Raw genomic sequence first — 17955 nt, 5'->3', positions numbered from 1 at the left:
GGGATCAAACCCTTGTCCCCTGTATTGCAAGCATGGAATCTTAACCACTGGACCACCAGGGAAGTCCCTTAGAATTATTTTTAACTAGATTTTTTGGCACAAAATATGAAGGCCTCCCACATGGCAGATAAAACTTGTGACAGAATATCTTCTCTGGTGTATGATCAGTATGATTTTGCTATTTATGATTATACTCATCAAAAATGATGTATGTTGCCAGCTAGAGATGTGTGCTATTTAGACATAGCATGCTTTAATAAGGGTCGGCAGATTATGGCCCACTTGGTCATGTCCAACTCTTTGGGACCCCCATGGACTGTAGCCCTCCAGGCTCCTCTGTCCATGGGATTTTCCAGGCAAGAATAATGGAGTGGGTTGCCATTTCCTTCTCCAGTAAAATTAGATTGCCAGGACTCAAATCCTAACTCTGCTTCTTAGCTGGCTGTGGGGTCCAAACCTCAGTTTCCTGAATTGTCATACAGAGATAATAATCATAGATCAGTAAGTATTAAATGAAATAATGCAGAACTTTTAGTAGAACAGTGCTGTTGTCATCATCAGTGTTATTGTAGTTATTACTGTTATTTATATCTGTTAAGAATTTGGCTGCTAGAAACAGATGTGCCAAAACACAACAAAAAAAATTAGAGGTTTTCTTATTGTGAAGCAAGAAGTGAGGAGGCAGGCCATGATAGGCTTCAGTTTAGCAGCTGTGGAATTCAGTCCCCAGATCTCTGCAGTGCTCTTGTCCTTACCCTCATGATCACCCCTTAGTTCCAAGGCGGCTACTCTGTCTCTGGCATCGTGTGCTCATTCCAGAAGAAAGAACTGAAGGGCAAATGGCAACAGGATACTGCCAGATAAGTGTGCCTGCTTTTAAGGAGCTTTCCTGTAAGCCCTACCCAACACTTTTGCTTATATGATATTAGTCAGAAAGGAGTCATCCTCCTCCCCTCCCCACCACCTGTAACAGAAGTTATATACTTGGTTATCCACCAACAAAGTCAGAATCCTCTTTATGCAGGAGGAAGGGAAATGAGTACTGGGTGGGCACTGGCAGTCTCCGCCACATTATTTTCAGTGTTGTTCCTGCTGTTTTTACTGCTTTATCTTGAAACACTGTCAGCTTTCTCCACTGTAAAGTTCCCAGGGACAGAATCTATAGAAAATCTCTCTGTTTTAAAACACAGTCTATCAACATTATTCTTGAAAATAGCCCCAGAGGAATATGCCAACAGGAGGTCACCTATATTTTAATTGGATTCTGTTTAAGCCTTTGACATCACTGTTCTATTTTAAGCAGTTTAAGAGAAAATGAAACATTAAATAAAATATGTAGGTTTTTGATGAGACCAAAGCCAGGTTATACCATTCAAAATAAGGCTTAGAAACTAAGAACTAAGCTACTCTGAATGAAATCTTTAAAACTGATAAGCTTTACATGAATCATTGTTTTATACTCTTCTGGAAACTTAAAGAACTTTTGGAGTATTTATGGGACACTGATATTCTTGTTTGAAAATAAGATTAAGATTGATTGATGATATAAAAAGTACTTGTCTGAAGCATACCTCTGTCATAATTTTTTCTTTGTGGAAGCCTATTTACTCTCCATTTTTGATAGAAATATAGTCACTCATTTCTTATCCTCCTGAAATCCTCTCCAGTTCTTTACGGCCCTAAACTGTTCCCTGCAAACCAGACAGGGTCTTTGCCGGCCTAGAGACAGAGTGCTTTCCATTCTGTCCATGAATGTCAATGTTTGTTTTTGTATCAGCATGATTGGCTGAAGTCAGTGATGGAGATTGTGTAAGAAATTTAAAAAAAAAATGTATTCTGCTCCCTGCAAACCAGACAGGGTCTTTGCCGGCCTAGAGACAGAGTGCTTTCCATTCTGTCCATGAATGTCAGTGTTTGTTTTTGTATCAGCATGATTGGCTGAAGTCAGTGATGGAGATTGTGTAAGAAATTTAAAAAAAAAAATGTATTCTGCTCCCTGCAAACCAGACAGGGTCTTTGCCGGCCTAGAGACAGAGTGCTTTCCATTCTGTCCATGAATGTCAGTGTTTGTTTTTGTATCAGCATGATTGGCTGAAGTCAGTGATGGAGATTGTGTAAGAAATTTTAAAAAAAAATGTATTCTATTGAAGTATAGTTGATTTACAATGTTGTGTTAGTTTCTGCTATATAGCAAAGTGGTTCACTTATGCATATATATACACATTCTTTTTCAGATTCTTTTCCATTATGCTTTATCACAGGATACGGAATATAGTTCTCTGTTCTCTACTGTAATAAGACCTTGTTATTTATCCACCCTAGAAATGATAGTTTTCATCTGCTAATGCCAAACTCTCACACCCTCTCTCCCCCTTGGCATCCACAAGTCTGCTCTCTATGTCTGTAAGTCTGTTTCTGTTTCATAGATAAGTTCTTTTGTGTCATATTTAGATTTCTTGTATCAATGATATCATATGGTGTTTGTCTTTCTCCTTCTGACTTACTTCACTTAGTATGATAATCTCTAGGTCCATTCCTATTGTTGAAAATGGTATTATTTCATTATTTATTATGACTGAGTAGTATGCCATTGTATGTGTGTGGTAGGTGTGTATATATATAGACACACACACACCACACACTACATTTTCTTCATCCATTCATCTGTCGATGGACATTTAGGTTGCTTCCATATCTTGGCTGTTGTGAATAGTGTTGCTGTGAATATAGGGATGCATGTATAGTTTTGAATTATGATTTTCTCAGGATATATGCCCAGGTGTGGGATTGCTGGATGGCAACTCTGATTTTAGTTTTTTGAGGAACCTCCGTGCTGTTTTCCATTGGCTTCACCAACTTGCTTTCCCACCAGCAGTGTAGGAGCGTTCCCTTTTCTCCTCCACACCCTCTCCAGCATTTGTTATTTGTTGATTTTACGATGGCCATTCTGACCAGTGTGAGGTGGTAGCTCATCATAGTTTTGATTTGCATTTCTCTAATAATTAGTGATGTTGAACATCTTTTCTTGTGCATCTTGGCCATTTGTATATCTTCTCTGGAGAAATGTCTGTTTAGGTAAAAAGCTTCTTTTTAATCTGTAGCCAACTTTGAGAAAGATTGGATGAGAAGAAGAGAAATAGAGAACATGATACAGATATTTAATTATCATCTATAGCCCACTACATATAAAGAGCTCTGACCAATAGAAAAGAAGTAAAAGGGGCATTCTTTGCCCTGAAAGAATAAAAGAAAGGACATTTCAAGCAGTAAAGTCCTTTCTCTGCCCCTGAGCATCAGGACAGGGAGAGTGACTGGAGCCAGAAGCAAGCTGGTTTTAGGGGGTTGTAATGTTGGGCTTTATGAAAGCCACACCAAGAAGTCTGGTGTAATACAATGGGAAATAGGGAGCTAGTGGAGCCTTTGAGCTGGGGAAGGTCTGTGAGGTTCAGAGGCTGCTCTGGGCAGTGACAGTGGCGTTGACGGGAGCACAGGTAGAGAGGGGAGCCTCCCTGTCTTCTTGGCGTCAGCTGGCGACTCACCTCACTCTCCTTGTGCAGCCATCTCCAGGCCACTGTCTGCCCACCCGGAGCACTGGCCACCTCAGCTCAAGGCCATTGTCTCAATTCAGCTTTCCCAGAAACTCTGCTACAAGCTCTATACACATATAATAAGAAGCTTGAAATTTCACTGAAATATATTTAGCCCAGTATAACTTTTGCAGTAGTAGCAAGAAAGTTTATAGAAAAAGTATGGCAATTGCTTTTTATAACATTGTTATAAAAAATTAAAAGTATTCCTTCAACATCTCCAATTTGCCCTTCAAAAGATTGCATTCCAGCCACTTGACCCTTTAAATTTTTGAATATAAGGAGTTCTTTTTTCCTTAAATCTTAAATTATCTCAATATTTCTTGGATTATCTCAACATTTGCCCTCTCAAATTCTTTGTGAATTTAGTAGAAAAGTCCATCCCAACTATTCCATCATTATTTATTATATATTCTGTCTGCTTTGATCTTATTTAAAATTTTATTTAAATCTTATTTAAAATTTATTAAATCTTATTTAGTCTTATTTAAATCTTATTAAATCTTATTTAAAATTTTTCTAATATGTCTTTATAAAAATAATCTTCTAAATAACTTTAATTGCTATTTTCTAATTTGATCATTTTCCTTTTGGAGCTTTTCAAACTGAAATGTGTGTGAAGTATAGCAACAAGAGCTTCCCAAGAAGCAAGTACCTGTGGGTTTGGTTTTTCTTAAGGGTACTGTAATTCCTTGGGTTTGAATTTTCAGTATCCATTATGAGGTCAGCTGCAGAGAAAGCCTCCCAAACAGCATTGCCTCTTGGGCCCAAGTCTATAGGGGATCATCAGAACACACTCTAAAATCCTTCTCCTGAGTCACTGTGTATTGTTATAGAACTGTCTGTGAGGCTGCTTGATTTCTCTCTCATGAATACTCAAGATGACCCTGTCAAAGTTCACTGTCTCCTTTATTGCCTATCTCCTGGGCATATTATCTGTGTCAAGGACCTCCAGTGTACTAGCAAATGCCAAGTAAACTGGGAGATTTCTGATCACTTATGGCAGTATCAGATAGGCATGGTTCCAGCCCTGATTTCTAGGTCACCTACTTTTACTAACTCTCTATCCAGGGCAGCAGTTTGTAACCCCAGTTAATATCAGAAATATCTGTGGAGTTATTTGATGTGCATATGCCCAGGATCTTCCTGACACCTAATGAATCAGACTCTCGGGGAATGGAATCCAACCATCCATTTCTTTTTTAAGTGCTAAGGGGTGATCCTGATCTATAGCCAGATGGCAAATAATTCATCTTAACAATTGACCATCATATTTACATGTTTGTGGGCTTCACTGGTAGCTTTGATTATAAAGAATCTGCCTGTAATGCAGGAGACCCAGGAGGATCTTCTGGAGAAGGAAATGAAAACCCACTCTGGTATCCTTACCTGGGAAATCCCATGGACACAGGAGCCTAGTGGGTTGCAGCCCATGGGCTTGCAAACAGTCAGACCTGACTTAATGACTTTCAGTCTCAGCATAGACTATGTTCCCTATCAGAAACCTTTTCTTCTTCAGGGAGTGAGCAAAAATGAATTTCTAACATGAAATGGAAAGTTCGCCTGTGTTTTCTCCCCTGCTTGCCTGATATTCCCAGGTGAGTCCAGAAGCCTCAATGAAACTGACTTATAGCAGAGTCCATGCTGAACTGCTTAGTAAAATTTATGATTTGTACAAAGCACTGCAACTTTATAAATTCAGCCGTGAATTTATACATATTCAGCATATACACATTTTCCCCAGTGAAATAGGTCTTATTAGTCTCAATTTTTAGATTAGGAACAGTCTGAAAGAGTTTATATTACTTGCTGAAGAACACAAGGAAATAATGGCTAGAATTAAACTCAGTTCTTCCAGCTCTGAATTCAGTACTCTTTTACTATACTGAGATAGGAAGGTGGCAGGACACAGCCTTTAAAAGAATGACATAGCCAGATAGAAAAGGAGAAATATTGTATGACATCCCGTATACCAACAAGGACCTATTGTATAGGACATGGAACTCTGCTCAGTGTTATGTGACAGCCTGGTTTGGAAGAGGGCTTTAGGGGACAATAAAGAAAGTGAAAATGTCAGTCTCTCAGTCTTGTCCAACTCTTTGTAACCCCATAGACTGTAGCGCACCAGGCTCTTCTGTCTTTGAGATTTCCCAAGTAAGAATACTGGAGTGGGTTGCCATTTCCTTCTCCAGGGGATCTTCCTGACCCAAGGATCAAACCCAGGTCTCCTGCACTACAGGCAGATTCTTTACCTTGTAAGCCACCAGAGAAGCCCACTGGGGGAGAATGGATACACGTATATGTATGACTGTGTCTCTTTACGCTTCACCTGGAACTGTCACAAGATCATTAATCAGCTACTCCCCAATGCAAAATAAAATGTTACAAAGGAAAAAAAAAATCTAAAAAAAAAAATGAAGAATGGTATAGCTCAAGAGCAGAACATAAATTGATTAGAACCAACTAGATTCAAGATGGATGACTCAGCTTCCACTTGTCCTTGAGCCTCATCTTATGCTCATTGTAATGCTCATCAGCTCATCAGCATGCTAAAGGACACACCCCAGGCTCTATGAGGTCAAAAAGTAGCTGGTGGCCCAATTCCTGGAAATCCCCACCCCTTCCCAAAATAAAAGCACTGCCCTGTACCCTGTGCCTTTTTTGGCTTCCAAGATGGCCGACACTCTCTCTGGAGTGTGTTTCCTCCCTGAATAAACCTCCTTTCACTTTACAATAGCTCTTGAATTTTTTCCTGCATGAAGCAAACAACCCATACTTGGCAGCCATCCCAGGGACTTGGACGTGACCTGGGATGTGACTTCATCCTCTTGCGCCCTCTTCTCTTTCATGCAATAATACTAGACTGTTTATTTCTACTGATTAATATTTTTATCATTTTATTTCAAAATAATTTTAGGCTTATTTTAAAAATTACAAAGCAATAATACAAGGAGCTTCTGTAAACCCTTTACCTGCATTCCCCAAATGTTAAAATTTATCATATTAATCATTCTCTCTCTTCTTTCATCTTGTGTATGTGTGTATTAATTTCTTACAAATATGTGTGTGTGTGTGTATATATATATGACAGTAAATTGCAATTATGATTCCCTTTTATCTCCCAATATTTCAGTGTATATTTCCTCACACACAAATATTCTCTTCCTTCACCAAAGAACAATGATGAGAAATCCAGAAATTAATACAGTACTACTATGTATAGAAATTTAAATCTTAACCAGTTTTGAAATCGTTTATCTCAGATTGGGACTTGAACTCATGTGACTGGGACTCTAACCCAGCCAAATCCCTCAGTACCTGGTTTCAGGACCTAATGAAGCTCAGGTTCTTAATATCTCATGGAAAGAATTCAGTGAGAGATAAAGTGATAAATAAGAAATGGATTTATTCAGATTCAGAGAGAAGCACGCTCCACAGAAAGAGTGTGGGCCATTGCAAAGGGCGAGTGTGGCCATGAAATGTGGCATGGTTAGTTTTTATCAGTTCAGTTCAGTTGCTCAATTGTGTCCAACTCTTTGTGACCTCATGGACTGAAGCACGCCAGGCTTCCCTGTCCATCACCAACTCCAGAAGCTTGCTCAAACTCATATGCATCGAGTCGGTGATGCCATCCAACCATCTCATCCTCTATTGTCCCCTTCTCCTCCTGCCTTCAATCTTTCCAAGCATTAGGATCTTTTCCAGTGAGTCAGTTCTTCACATCAGGTGACAAAAGTACTGGAGTTTCAGCTTCAGCATCAGTCCTTCCAATGATAGTCAGGACTGATTTCATTTAGGATGGACTGGGTGGATCTCCTTGCAGTCCAAGGGGCCCTCAAGAGTCTTCTCCAGCACCACAGTTCAGAAGCATCAGTTCTTCGGCACTCAGCTTTTTTTATGGTCCAACTCTCACATCCATACATGAATACTGGAAAAACCATAGCTTTGACTAGATGGACCTTTGTTGGCAAAGTAATGCCTCTGCTTTTTAATATGCTGTCTCGGTTGGTCACAGCTTTTCTTCCAAGGATCAAGTGTCTTTTAATTTCACGGCTGCAGTCACCATCTGCAGTGATTTTGGAGCCCAAGAAAATAAAGTCTGTCACCGTTTCCATTGTTTCCCCATCTATTTGCCATGAAGTGATGTGACTGGATGCCATGATCTTAGTTTTCTGAATGTTGAGCTTAATGCCAGCTTTTCACTCTGCTCATTCACTTTCATCAAAAGGCTCTTTAGTTCTTCACTTTTTGTCATCTGCCTATCTGCGGTTATTTATATTTCTCCCAGCAGTCTTGATTCCAGCTTGTGCTTCATCCAGTCTGGCATTTCTCATGATGTATTCTGCATATAAGTTAAATAAGCAGGGTGACAGTATACAGCCTTGACATACTCCTTTCCCAATTTGGAACCAGTCTGTTGTTCCCTGTCTGGTTTAACTGTTGCTTCTTGACCTGCATACCGATTTCTCAGGAAGCAGGTAAGGTGGTCTGGCATTCCCATCTCTTAAAGAATTTTCCACAGTTTGTTGTGATCCGCACAGTCAAAGGCTTTGGCATAGTCAATAAAGCAGAAATAGATGTCTTTCTGGAACTCTCTTGCTTTTTCGATGATCCAGCGGATGTTGGCAATTTGATCTCTGGTTCCTCTGCCTTTTCTAAAACCAGCTTGAACATCTGGAAGTTCACGGTTCACGTGCTGTTGAAGCCTGGCTTGGAGAATTTTGAGCATTACTTTGCTAGTGTGTGAGATGAGTGCAATTGTCTGGTAGTTTGAACATTCTTTGGCATTGCCTTTCTTTGGGGTTGGAATGAAAACTGACCTTTTCTAGTCCTGTGGCCACTGCCGAGTTTTCCAAATATGCTGGCATATTGAGTGCAGCACTTTCACAACATCATCTTTTAGAATTTGAAATAGCTCAACTGGAATTCCATCACTTCCACTAGCTTTGTTCATAGTGATTCTTCCTAAGGCCCACTTGACTTCACATTCCAGGATGTGTGGCTCTTGGTGAGTGATCACATCATCATGGTTATCTGAAGTCATGAAGATCTTTTTAATAAGTTCTTCTGTATATTCTTGCCATCTCTTCTTAATATCTTCTGCTTCTGTTATGTCCATACCATTTCTGTCCTTTATTGTGCCCATCTTTGCATGAAAAGTTAGTTTTTATAGGCTGGGTAATTTCATATGCTAATGAGTGGGAGGATTATTACAACTATTTTGGGGAAGGGATGGAGATTTCCAGGATTTGGGCTACCTCCCACTGCTTGGTCTTTTGACAGTGCCTTGGAACTGTCATGTACTTCTGGATGTGTCATATAGCTTGCTGATTGAGGATCAAGTTCTAGTCAAAGGTCTTGTCTGCTGTCTTGGACCCATTTGATTCTAATCCGTTTATGTTGTGTCCTTGGGCTATGTCATTCTTTTAAAAGTTGTGCCCTGCCCCTTTCCCTCCTGTTACAGTTTCACCCACAGATTTTTTCTGTAAAAGAAAAAATGTTTGTAGTCCAGGGTCCATTCAAGGATTACATGTTGTATTTGGTTCTATATCTCTTAACTGTCTTTGTCTGCAAAGATCCTTAGTCTGCCTTTGTCATTCATGACCTGGTTAATTATGTAGACTGTCCTCTGATAAGGTGGTGCTAGTGCTAAAGAATCCACCTGCCAATGCAGGAGACGTAAGAGATGTGGATTCCATCCCTGGGTCTGGAAGATCCCCTGGAGGAGGGCATGGCAACCCACTCCAGTATTCTTTCCTGGAGAATCTCATGGACAAAGGAGCCTGGCGGGCTACAGTTCATAGGGTTGCAAAGAGTTGGACATGACTGAAGTCGTGGAGCATGCACACACGGATGCATGCATGTCCCCTAATAAGCTGGAATTTTCCTGGCAGTTTTGGCTCTCAGAGCATGAAGAAATTGCTCAGGAACCCAAGGCTTTATTGATGTATAGCAGGACAGATCACAGCATTGTGGGAACATTGGACAACAATAATGATAGTTACTATGGTATCTACTATATGCTAGGTACTCTTTTAAATGCTTTCCATATATTAACTCATTTTATCTTTACAACAACCCTCATGTGATGGTATTATTATATTAGACATGTGGAATATGAGAAACAAGAAATTAAGTGACTTACTCAAGGTCATCCATCCAGGAAATGGCAAGGCTAGAAATCAGACCCCTACTGGCAGGCTCCATCCCAACCTTGAGCTCTTAATCAGAATAAGCAGAGCCCCATGGGCTCAGCTGAGTCCTGTGTTCTCAGGCAAGTTGTTAGCTCTAAAATCGTCAGTCTCATCAACTGAAAAAGTGGGACTAATGCATCTACTTCAATTGTCAGGTTTAACCAAGATAAGGTATCATATATAAAAGACACATAAAAGATAAGCATTTGATATATAACAAGGATTCCATTTTTTAAAGAGTGAATATTGATAAAATTTTAAATGTAAATATTGAAAAATTATCCATGACTCACCCTGAGATATGGTGACTCTCAGAGAGTACTTTTTTAATCACTGAGGGTGGGTAGAAGCGAACAGAAGTGACAAACACCAATTCGTATTTTTAGATACTTTGAGGGACTGAGGAAGGGCTAGCAGCAACCAAAACCACCTTCAGGGCCGAAGAGGCCACATAGGAATGAGCCACAGAACACAATTTTAGAATGAATTTCTAGAAAGGACACCTGTATCTTTATATATATTGGGGGTGGGGAGAGGGAAGGTGTCTGTTTCCTGTAAAGAGAAAGGTTAACACCACTCGATTCTGGGCTGAGGTATAATATTCTTCTAGCTTTAAAAAGACGATTGTTCTCATTAGTGCAAGTGAAGTCGCTCAGTTTATCCGACTCTTTGCGACCCTGTGGACTGTAGCCCACCAGGCTCCTCCGTCCATGGGATTCTCCAGGCAAGAATACTGGAGTGGGTTGCCATTTCCTTCTCCAATTCTCATTAGTGGGTGGCAGCATAAGAATTAAGAGGTCTTTATAAGAGAACTTTGAGAACACTGGGTTTATGGAATCACTGAAATGTCTAGTCATTTCATTGTGAACTTTTCATTTTGTCTTCAAAGACTTCAGCTGTATAGCAAAGTAAATCAGTTATACATATACATATATCAATTCTTCTTAAGATTCTTTTCCCATATGGGTTATTACAGATTATTGAGTAGAGTTCCCTGTGCTATATAATAGGTCCTTATTAGTTATCTATCTTATGTACGCCTGAAACTAGCACAACACTGTCAGTCAACTGAACTCCAGTTAAAGGGGGGAGAAAAAGATGCCAAATATGGCCTCTGAAGCAATGAAGAAGATAAGCATATGTGAAGGAGATAACTCTTGATGACTATGTTGGTTCAATTTCTTTATTTTGTAGCCTATAAATAGATTTGAGGGGGTACCTCTGCAGTCCAAGAACTTTATAGGCTCTGTAGCTATTGTGTTGGCCAAAAAGTTCATTCGGGTGTTTCTGTACCATCTTATGATGAAAAACTCATGAAATTTTTGGCCAACGCAATTGTTAAGCAAGGACAGATTTTTCATCTCTTTTTCTCAAGGCGAGAATGTTTCCTCTGAGCCCATCTGTCAGGAGAACCCTAGATATCCTTTCCCCACCACCTTTTTCCTCACAACAGTTTACTTCTGAACTCCACATCTGCGGAGCTGAAAACAAGTGGTGACTTGCAGAGGGAAGACAGAGAGGGAGAGAGGGAGCAAGGGCAGAGTTCAGAAAGGATTCAGGCTCACACATGAAGGGCTGCTGGTAGCCTCCTCCAGCTGTCCCCACAGCCCAGGTCCTCTTCCCCTTGTCCCTGCCCCAGGGCTCTGCCTGACATTCCCGGCCTCTGTTCCTCTCCTGGAAAGTCTGCTGACTCTCATCTTTCATAGCCGGCCTCAACCTGCACCTTCTCTGACCCAATTCTCATTATGGATCTGTCCATTGCCCATTTTACAAGCAGCTTTTTCAACCACATTTTCCACTCAGCCAATAGGAAAACCAGGCTGAAGTAGCCCTAACACAGAAGCCCATAATTCCAAGAACTGTTGCAGGATGGAAATAACGGGGTCCCTGGTTCAAAAGGGAATTTCAAGAGAGAGACAGTGGAACACTGAACCAGGCATAGGCCCTTCTAGGGCTCCCCAGGCGGCCCTAGTAGTAAAGAGCCCGTCTGCCAATGCAGGAGACATACAATGAGGGTTCCGTCCCGGGTCAGGAAGACCCCCTGGAGGAGGGCGTGGGGACCACTCCAGCATTCTTGCCTGGGAGAATCCCATGGACAGAGGAGCCTGGCAGACTAAAGCCCATAGGGTTGCAAAGAGTTGGACACAACTGAAGCGACTTAGCACTCACACATGCAGGCCCTTCTAAGCATATGGCCCTGTGTGTCAGGACAGGTTACACGCTGTAAGGGTCCCCAGGGAGTTGGAAGTTGTTTTCCTTCTAAATAGGCTGACATATTTAAAAATCAATAACCATTGGGACACCAACAAAACTGTACCTCAGTCAAATTCAGATTGATCAGATGTTATCTGAAAATCTACTTAGTATAATGGCACAGGAACACATATTTAAATTTGGGGCTGAACTCCATGACAGAAGGATAGGTAAATTCTGTAAATGTTTGAGCATACCTATACTTTGCTTTAAAAGTAAGGAGGAAAAAAACAAAACTCCACATACATTTCTGTTGCTCAACATTAACTGTGTGTGAAGTGAAAGTCTCTCAGTCGTGTCTGACTCTATGACCCCATGGACTATACAGTCCATAGAATTCTCCAGGCCAGAATACTGGAGTGGGTAGCCTTTCCCTTCTCCAAGTAGCCTTTCCGTTATCAACATTAAGAATCATTGGAAAATAGACACCTGCGCTCCACCTCCAAGAAGTGTCTGATTCCGTCATCTGTGGTAGAGCCCAGGTGTCAGAAGCAGTGAGCTGCACTAGACTCTGATACAAAGCCAGAGTTAATAAAACATGCAAGGAAATTTCATGCTTGCTCCATATACTAGAAATTCTACTGGAGGAGTGGTGAACTGGGAATCACTAGCATTAATACCCATTTTTGCTGTGCATTGTACTCAGGGCAAAGATGAAACACTCTCTGCAAGCATTTGTTGAGTCTACACTTGAAGCAATTACAGAAAATATACATTTGTTTGAATTATTGTACTTTCTTACTGAGAAGGAAATGGCAACCCACTCCAGTGTTCTTGCCTGGAGAATCCCAGGGATGGCGGAGCCTGGTGGGCTGCCGTCTATGGGGTCGAACAGAGTTGGACACGACTGAAGTGATTTAGCAGCAGCAGCACAGAATCTGCAGTAATCTATATACAGTCATCAGCAAATGCAGGCACTACTCCATGGGAGGTCACAGCACCAGTGTGGCTTAGACTTGGAAGATACACAGTCACGTTCCATCCTTGCCAACTGAGCAAGTCCCCAGTTTACCAGATTACTGTGTAGGGATTGTCGTACGCTTCTGAGTCTCAGGATGCTGCTCTGTCTCGAGATAAGAGGACCAGCGTCACAGAGCTGGTGTCAAGGAGACGGCTTATATATGAAGTTAGACTGTATACTGTGAAGTAGTTAATAAATGTAAGGTATTGTCCTTATTTAAATCTAACAGTGATAGAGAGAACAAATCCTCAAGTTAATCTTACTAGTGAAGATTGGCTTTGGCATAGCAATTGTATAGTCAGCTAAAATTTGTTCCTTCTTCATCTGTGTTGCTTCCAACTCATCCCAAAGACTCGGGTGTTAACCAATTTATGAAATATTTTGTGTTCCCATTGGCAGTTAATTATTCCCCCTTACACCTAGGCACAGAATTGTGATTTTATTTGATTACATAGGTTTTCCTCTTTCCAGGCTATAAGCTTTCTAAGGACCAGGTCTCACCCTTCACTGAATTATCATGACTGGGATGTGCTCAATATGTTAAATGAATGATTGACTGAGGAGGGAATGGAATTGAATATAAGTGAGAATAGTTTAGGCCATTTAAGGCATTTAAAATGCATATAGTGTAAAGGCATAGTTTCATAAGAACAGGGATCTTGTTTGCCTGAATCCTTCCCTCCCTGAGTTCACAATCAGTGCTGGGCACATAGTAGGTGGCTTGGGAGAAATTTGTAAGTAAGAAAGAAGAAGAAAGGCCAGTGCTAGGCAAAGGTTTCCATCAGCATGGACTGCTGTGTTTCATTTTTGGTAGTACAGCCCCAAAGGGTCTGTAAGCCGTATTCTGTTCCCTTGTCCCCCGGAGGTTCCAACGCTGAATCATCAGCAGCTTCCCAAGGCCTGATCCTCACCCACTGGTCATTTTAGAACCCCTGCTCCTTTTCTAAAGGAATATCCCATTGCTGTAGGACTGTTCCATGCTCCTCCAACACTTGCTAATTTAATAACCATAAGTTCCTGTAACAAGTTATGGGCACTAAATAGCCTCCTTACAGAGAAATGAAATGTTTGAGCACTTAAACCAAAGTGTTTTATGGAGTTTATCAGATGTTGTGGATAACTAAATAGGTTGGTTTCAAATCACTCAGTACCTCCTCCTACCTGGCCTATATAGGGCCAACATGGAGGAAGAAGATGAGCAATTCCTTGGAAAACGTAGCACTTTACAGACTGCCAGTAAGAGTGCTGATTTAACGAAATCCCTGTTTTTAAAAGGTTTTGTGGTAAAGCAAACTGGAGATAGTAAGTCACAGTTTTATTACAATAGGGGCCTTTTCTTAGGGTGCGGGACTCATTGGTGGCTAGATAAAATAGCTGGATTCTGTAGTTAGTAAGAATCAGTACCTTCAAGAGATACTTAATCTCTCAGAACAGACCAATGCTGACAGTTTCTGGGAGAAAAATACAGAACTAAAATATGAACCAAGATAATCTAATCTGCCTTTGGTCCAGTCCTCCTGGTTTCACATTGGGTAGGCTGTGGCTGATCACAAGCTTCAGTTGGGAGAATAACAGGTTTAAATCTATTACCTGGTCGTCTTTTCCTGCACAGGGCCTAGAAGACGGCAGATAACATGACTGGTTAATGCTAATTCCCTCTTAAAGAAGAGAAGAGAGAGTCACATTTTCTCCGAATTTGAAACCAAGAGTGTTTTTTATTCACTTGATTACAACTGTTCTTAAATGCTCCTAGGATAGTTTCCCTCTGGATTATGTTGCCCTCTCTCCTGAATCATGGATTTTCTAAGTAACCTCATTTAGTTCTCCTCCATGGGCCAAAAATAAACTGATATTGAGGTGTTACTAATCCTTTAAAAAGCCAGGAGTTTGAAAGACTTTGAAAGACTGGATTTTGAAAGACTGGGCTTTGAAAGACTGGACTTTGAAAGACTGGATTTTCATCTCTGATCGCTGATAATGTTTTTAATTTGGAGTTGGAGCGTTTCCCTCTGGTAATAAGTGCAGCCTGAGCAGACAGGGCATGCTATTGTTCTAAAACAATAGATTCAAATTAGATTTTGCCCAGACAGGTACAGAACTGAAAACCTTGACTTCTGTTAATGCTGTATTTTAGGGTAAAAGTCCTTGTCTTCTAGGTGGCCTTTTTTACCTTCATGAGTTTTAGGTTATCTGAATACCACCTTAAATTATATTTACTATTTTTAAGTACGTTCGCTGTGATACTTGAATTCATTGATTTCCATTATGGAAATATTTATTTGCCGTTAAGTGGGAAACTAGGATTACTTGTACTTAATTGAAGGTAATAAATACAATGAAAGCAAAAGTTATTAAATTCTAGCTAGATGATATTGTTTGCCAAAGGTTCTGAGCCCCAGGCCACTCTCCCTTTATTTGAAAGGGGATTAACCTGGGTTGAAGTCATACTAGCACCACAGTGAAACTTTCCTTCAGGGAATATGATAGATTGAAAAAAAAAAAAAGTAAAGAAAGAAAAAACAAAGAATCCCTTTTCCTCTATTCCGTAGCTTCCAGTCCTTTTGATTCCAAGTGTTACTCAGCACACATTTGAGAAACAACGCATTTTAAAAACTCATTCCTTTTATATTTTCTGGTGAGGAATTCAATATTTGATTTACTGGACTTATATGAAAACCCTGTCCAGGATATAAGAAAACCCCAAAAAGTAGAAGGCACTGTCCCTATACCCAAGAAATGTGTCACCTAATAATACAAGGTGAGAAATTCATGATAAATGTATAGAAACAAGAGTTCCAGAAATAAGCAAGCACTTCAGTGCTTAATTAATACTAGAATGTGAGCTGCAGAGGGTCACTCATGGGTCTTTCTGTAGCAGTTAGGAGAGTACTTGGCACCAGCAAATATCCACCGAGTCAACACTAACCACGCTCCCAGTCTCCCATTGGAGATTTAACCACTCTCATGGCTAGGGAATAGATTAGCACCATCTGGAGAGATTACAGGGAAGCAAGATTTGCATAGAATCTTGAAGGAAGGAATAGGCATCTCTGCACACACACATACTTGGGTGCACATGCACACATACACATGAACATACACACAGCATCTTAGAAGAGAAGGCACAAGGTTCATATGAAAGCAAGGGGTTGAGACCTGAGAACAGTCTCAAAAATACAAACTACCTTCCAATTTGAATAAATACTCCCTTTTCCTCAGACGTAGAGCCATTCTCTCCTTCTTGTTCATACACACATTTAAGACTCAGTTTCATCAAGACAGACCATCCTCTATTAAAAATATAAAATACCTTCTATTTCAGTGTATATGGGGGTTGCGTTTTGAGAAACCCAGCTTTATGAAGTATGTTGTCCACTTATGGATTCTGCAGAATCTCATCAGTTGTTAAGGAGGGCCCCTTAAACCTCTGCATCTAGGCAGTTGTGCCATTTCCCACTATTTCCTCTGGTATTCATTTGCCATCACACGATTTGCTGCTCTAGCGATAGCAAAGTCTCAGGTAGTATTTTTAAAGAATAAACAAGAGAAGCAGATTGGCAGGATAATAAAAATGGGACAATAAGGTGGGAATTTAAGCTCTTACTGCTATTTCTGAACAAGCTGTAATATCACAGAAATGGCTATGGGCCTCTCGGTCTGTCTCTCTGTAAGAGGTAGCCCAGCTTCGTACCAAAGGACTTCTCAGGACCAGCCTGAAGGCAGGAATGGTTGGTGTGAGTTGTGGTTGCACAGGTTTTGTGAAAGATTTCTACTTTCTGAAACACGATATCAATACTTTAGTTTGGGTATTTCCCATGCAGGTTAAGTGATACTTAAATCTTTAGCTCAGTTATACCTAGAGAATGTTTTTCTGAAAGCTCATTTTCACTCTCTTTCACTCTAAGGCTAATTTTTAAATATATGGCTAAATAAAGACTTGGGCTTCCCTGATAGCTCAGTTGGTAAAGAATCCGCCTGCAATGCAGGAGACCCCGGTTCAATTCCTAGATCCAGATCTGCTGGAGAAGGGATAGGCTACCCACTGCAGTGTTCCTGGGCTTCCCTTGTGGCTCAGCTGGTAAAGAATCTGCCTGCAATGCAGGACACCTGGGTTCTATCCCAGAGTTGGGAAGATCCCCTGGAGAAGGGAAAGGCTACCCACTCCAGTATTCTGGCCTGGAGAATTCCATGGACTGTATCGTCCATGGGGTCACAAAGAGTCGGACACAACTGAGTGACCTGCACTTTCTTTCACTTTCACTTAAAGAAGGACTTAGGCCAAACCATGAACTGAAAACCAGGGTATAAACCTTAATTTTTTGAACCTCAACTTTTTTTGGCACATGCTAGTTTTTTCAGTTATATATATATTATTTTCATATTCTTTTCCATTATGGTTTATCACAGGATATTGAATATAGTTCCCTGTGCTATACATTAGGAACTTGTTATTTATCCATACTATATACAATAGTTTGCATCTGATAATCTCAACTCCCAATCCATCCCTCCCCTGCTCCATCACCCCTTAGCAACCACAAGTCTGTTCTCTGAGTCTGTTTCTGTTTTATAGGTAAGTTGATTTATGTTCTATTTTAGATTCCACATATAAATGATACATTTGTCTGTCTGACTGACTTAGTATGATAATCTCTAGGTCCATCCATGTTGCTGCAAATGGCATTATGTTCCTTTTATGGCTGAGTAATATTTCATTTGTGTGTGTGTGTGTGTGTGTGTGTGTGTGTGTGTGTGTGTATACATATATATACCATATCTTCTTTTTCATTCATCTCTTGAAGGACATTTAGGTTGCGTCCATATCTTGGCTATTGTGACTAGTGCTGCTATGAACATATAGGTGCATGTGTCTTTTCAAATTATATTTTCATCAGGATATATTCCCAGGAGTGGGACTGCTGGATCATATAGTAGCTTTTAGCTTTTTGAGAAACCTCCA

General features: G+C 40.5%; 1 protein-coding gene across 1 annotated transcript in view; it reads left to right on the top strand.

The window, feature by feature from the left end:
• NME7 (NME/NM23 family member 7) overlaps positions 1-17955 on the top strand; it is a 226717-nt gene that overhangs the window by 207491 nt on the left and 1271 nt on the right. The window lies entirely within an intron of this gene.

This window comes from Cervus elaphus, chromosome 14, assembly GCF_910594005.1.
Source record: "Cervus elaphus chromosome 14, mCerEla1.1, whole genome shotgun sequence".
In the NCBI taxonomy this organism is placed as follows: Eukaryota; Metazoa; Chordata; class Mammalia; order Artiodactyla; family Cervidae; genus Cervus; species Cervus elaphus.
This window is presented reverse-complemented; position numbering and strand designations above follow the sequence as displayed.